The following is a 4,649-nucleotide window of genomic DNA, read 5'->3' as shown; positions in this document are numbered from 1 at the left end:
TCAGGGGATATTCCTGACCCAGGGATCGCACCCAGGTCTCCTGCATTGCTGGCAGATTCTTTATAATTCAAACAATTCCTCTGTATACAGAGGATTAACATAATTACTTAAACTGTTTCAGGCCAGAGTTATCTTAATTATGGATATCTGTTTCAAGAATAAATCTATAACTATCAATATTTTTAATTTTGTGGGTTGAACTTTGTAATTTTTATTTTACAGAAATGTTACATAGTCATAAGAATTTCTGTTCTGAAAGAAACCTGGTGAAATTACTTATATAAAAGATCCAATTGGCTTGAATACTTTTTTCTTACAAAAATTATCTCAGTGCGCCCTCTGGTGACTTTTCTCAAAAATAGACTTTAATCTACTCAAGTTGAAAATTTATGGAAACTAAACAATTGACTTCAAGGAGATCAAACCAATCAGTCCTAAAAGAAATTAGTCCTGAATATTCATTGGAAGGATTGATGCTGAAGCTGAAATTCCAATACTTTGGCCACCTGATGCGAAGAACAGACTCACTGGAAAAGACCTTGATGTTGGGAAAGGTTGAAGGTAGGAGGAGAAGGGGACGACAGAGGATGAGATGGTTGGATGGTATCACTGACTCAATGGACATGAGTTTGAGCAAACTCCAGGAGTTGGTGATAGACAGGGAGGCCTGGCATGCTGCAGTCCATGGGGTAGCAAAAAGTTAGACAGGACTGAGTGACTGAACTGAAACAATTGATATGAAAATAGGTACAAATGATAAACTATGAAAAAAACTCTCTGAACTCTGACTGTCTGGATTTAAACATACTCATTTATCCCTCCAATAAAAAACGTTCATCGAGTATCTGCTGTTAAAGATGAAAAGTGAAAGTGTTAGTCACTCAGTTGTGTTTGACTCTTTGTGACCCCGTGGACTGTAACCCACCAGGCTCCTCTGTCCATAGGATTCTCCAGGCAAGAATACTGGAGTGAGTTGCCATGCCCTCCTCAAGGGGATCTTCCCACCCCAGGGACAGAACCCAGGTTTCCTGCATTGCAGGCAGATTCTTTACCATCTGAGCCACCAGGGAAGCTCCCCCTACCAGGAGAGAGTTCCCCCAAAAGACATTCTGTTCCAGTCTGGGGAGCGTGCAGTTTACGGATCCTGATGTTTCTCAGAGATGCCAGTTTACCTTTTCTTCCCTTTCCCCATCTTTTTTTCTTTTCTTTTAATTGATATGATAGAATGTCTTTGTATAACCCTATGAGATGTGGTATAAATACATGTAGCTTGCCCTAAGTTTACGGACAGTATCCTCCATTGTGAAACTCTGCTCTGTATAAAGAGGCGCTGTTAACTTTCTGCTCTGCTTCAATGGCGCTCCTGGGCCCAGGTCCTTACGCCCAAAGCATGCAGGTTACAATGTACCTGGTACTTTGGGGGTTGAGCTTTAGTCAAGGAATTTTTATTCTTATATAAACTTCAACAACACTGCACACTTTCAAGATTCTGCGTGAAGACTGAAGTTTTACTGTTAAATCTTATCTTCCCTTTGTACATGACATGGCAATAGTAGGTATGTCTTGCCTGGTCCACAAATTATTTCAAAGACTTCCATGTTTTCTATGGTCTGATAACTTCAGATTACACAATGCAACCAAGTTCATCTCTGCTGGAATAGGATGAGACAATTCCTAGAACAGGAACCAGATGGCTCTGATTGTTCCTGATTGGTCTTTTGACCCTTGCCAAATCGACCCACATACAGTATCTCACTTTGTATATAAAACGGGGACCAAAGTGCCAGACTGGAAGCCATGCTCATAAAAGAGCCTTAGGAAAGCAGTCTCTGACACGTTCCTTAGCTGGACAAGGGCAATGATCCTACAGAATGATCTAGCCGGAACATCGCTTGCTGCTGTTTCCCCAGCATGTTGCTGAGGAAAGGAGTTTTCAGGAAGTTGAGGGTTTTTCTAGTGAGCTTCTCTACCATGACCATTCGTGTGCCATGTCTGCGCATTCTGCTAGCTGAAATAGCAGTGTGTATGATGACAATTTAAGCCATTTCTCTTCCCTTCTCACTCTCCACACAAGCTGCTCAAATATTCAAGAAATGAATGAAATAACAAGCTTATTATCCTTTTTCCATCCAGCATATGACCCAGGGTTTTTGTGCTAATTGGCAGTTTTACATCATTTTCACAATCAACCAAAATAAAAAGGTGAGGGGATTTCACATTTAACCTTATCCTGTAAAGTTCTTCTATCTATTCATTGCTTATCCATTAGATAAAATTTCCCTGAAGGCAGTGTTTTTAAAATTAATGACACATAAATGCTAAGGTGACTGAATTATGGATCCATGTTCTCAGAAATAGAATATTAACTCTCTACACAGAATGTTTCAGCTTTTATTTTAACCAGAGCTTCCTTGCCATGGACAAGCAGAATTTCTGCATTTCTCTAGAGAATGCCTAAGCATATACATTACATAACTGTACTAAGTAAAACCTAGTAAAACAAAGTAGACATTTTAAAATAACAGAAGTGGTAGAACCAAACAACACAGTTTACAGGAAGACTGCAAAAATTCAACACAGAGTTAAAACCTTTGCAATGCAATGAGGTGAGTAAATTCTACTGTGTCAGGGCTACTGGCATGGTTATTTTGCTTGGTACCTAAGTCATAAGAAGGTAGCCTGAGACTTATAGTCTGGAGTTCTACATGCTATTATGAAGGCAACAACCTAGAAGCAATGATACAACAGTTTATCCAACAATGTAGAAAGCCAGGAGGAAACAAGTACTGGGTCCCATTTAATCCCACACACATACAAGGATGCCAGTCCACCCCTGGCTGCATGGACAACACAGCCATGTCAGTCCTGTTTTTTCCAGTGATCTTCTTGTAGATTCAAAGACAGCCAGGCTGATCCGTGTGTGTGTGTTGGGGGGGGGGGGTGCCATCGATAGGCGGGTCACTCGGCTCTGCCCCGATGTGTATCCCGAGGATGTCAAAATACAGTCACTCACTTTACGAAGACAGACGAAGCTTCAAATCTGGGTTTGTGGCAGAATATCCACTTTGCTTTTTGTCCATCACCTCAAAGGATGAGCAGTTACTCTACACTTACATTTTTAATGTTGAAAAACTAACTACTCAGGATTCACAAAATAATTTTGTGAGTCACGAAGAAAGTAAATAGAATGTTTCCAAGAAATTTGAAAGATACTAAAATGAATTTGAAGAGGGCTCTGAAACCCACCAGCAGAGCACTGTTCAAATGCCATCAAAATGCACTGGAAATAGAAAACCATATTCTGAAGCTATTAATACTATTATTTGTCACCCAAGGTATGTTTCTAAATTTACATTTTCTAAACTGATAGCTATGAATCACCCTGTTGTTCCTAATAGCTTTGAGAGCCAAGGAAGCAATTCTTATTCATGAAAAGGAGGAAGGGAGTTAGCATCTTCCTTTGGGGGCCGGGGTGGGGGTGGGTGGAAGAACTCCCTTCCTGATTTTCCATTTCATTTATTTTGTTAAAAATATTTTAAAGGTAAGAGAAAGTGGTTAATGTCCATTAATCTAAGTTAACAAATCCTGCCAAACCAGCAACACTACGTTATATCACACCTAATCCTGACCGTAGGAAACAAATACTTTTAGAAATTTTCATTCCTGTTTGGAATTCATCCCAAAGGGGGAAAAAAAAAACTCTTTTAAAATACTCATTAATGACTGGAGTCTGGTTAATGCTCTGCCCTCAGGTCTGAAGACTATAGATGGCTGGGCAAAGCTAATGTCAGTCCTCTCTATTAATTCACTTGTGTCTCCTATAAGTAAAGATAAAATAAAGATAGGGTGCTGTCTGGTTTCCTTTCTCAGCTTGGACCAGACATCACCCAGGGCCCTGTGGAAAGGAACCCAGGAGAGGTTATTATAAGGTCTCGTCATTTCAGCTCTCTCTGAGGCGAAGAGGATGAAGCATATGAGGAGAAAGGGAACGCTGGAGTGGATGCGCATCTCCTCTTGATCTCATTAAGTCCACAAAAGCCTGTGAGATTAGTACACGTTTTTGTACACGTTTTAGTACACACATATTTATAAAGTTCTCAACCTCGAAAAGCAATACGCACACAAAGAATTGCAACGAACTGCTCCAAGCTGTACTAGAGGTCGTCGGGGGCAGAGGGGCGTAGGGGGATTGAATCCCTCTGCAGAGGGAAGCGGTGACGAGTAACCGAGCCACGGAAAAGAGCGGCTTCGCATGTGCGCTCGCTCACCTGTCCACACAGTGCTGTTTGGGATGCTCGGAGCCTGCAGTGGATCCACCAGGGGGCGCCGCAACCCTGCCGGGGACTCGGCTCCTAGCCTTTCCTGAGCCTGGCGCGCGGGGCTCCGCGGTGACCATAGGAGTGGGAAAGTGGAAAGGCTAAGAGAGAAGTGGCTGGGACACGAAGGGTTTATCACCTCTTTTATATTAATAACTGCTGTGTAGACATCACAGCCCATTTCCATCCTCCTTCACCCAAAGCCCCGGCTTCCGCTAGGCACGCGCGCGCACACACACACACACACGCACACGCACACGCACACGCACGCACACATTCATCCCCTGCCCCGTCACCCGAGCTGCTCTGTGTCCCTCGCAAATTCCCGGGCGG

This window comes from Bison bison, unplaced genomic scaffold (genome assembly GCF_000754665.1).
Source record: "Bison bison bison isolate TAMUID 2011002044 unplaced genomic scaffold, Bison_UMD1.0 scf7180017864108, whole genome shotgun sequence".
Classification (NCBI taxonomy): domain Eukaryota; kingdom Metazoa; phylum Chordata; class Mammalia; order Artiodactyla; family Bovidae; genus Bison; species Bison bison.
The sequence above is the reverse complement of the archived record's forward strand: the minus strand, read 5'-3'. Positions refer to the sequence as shown.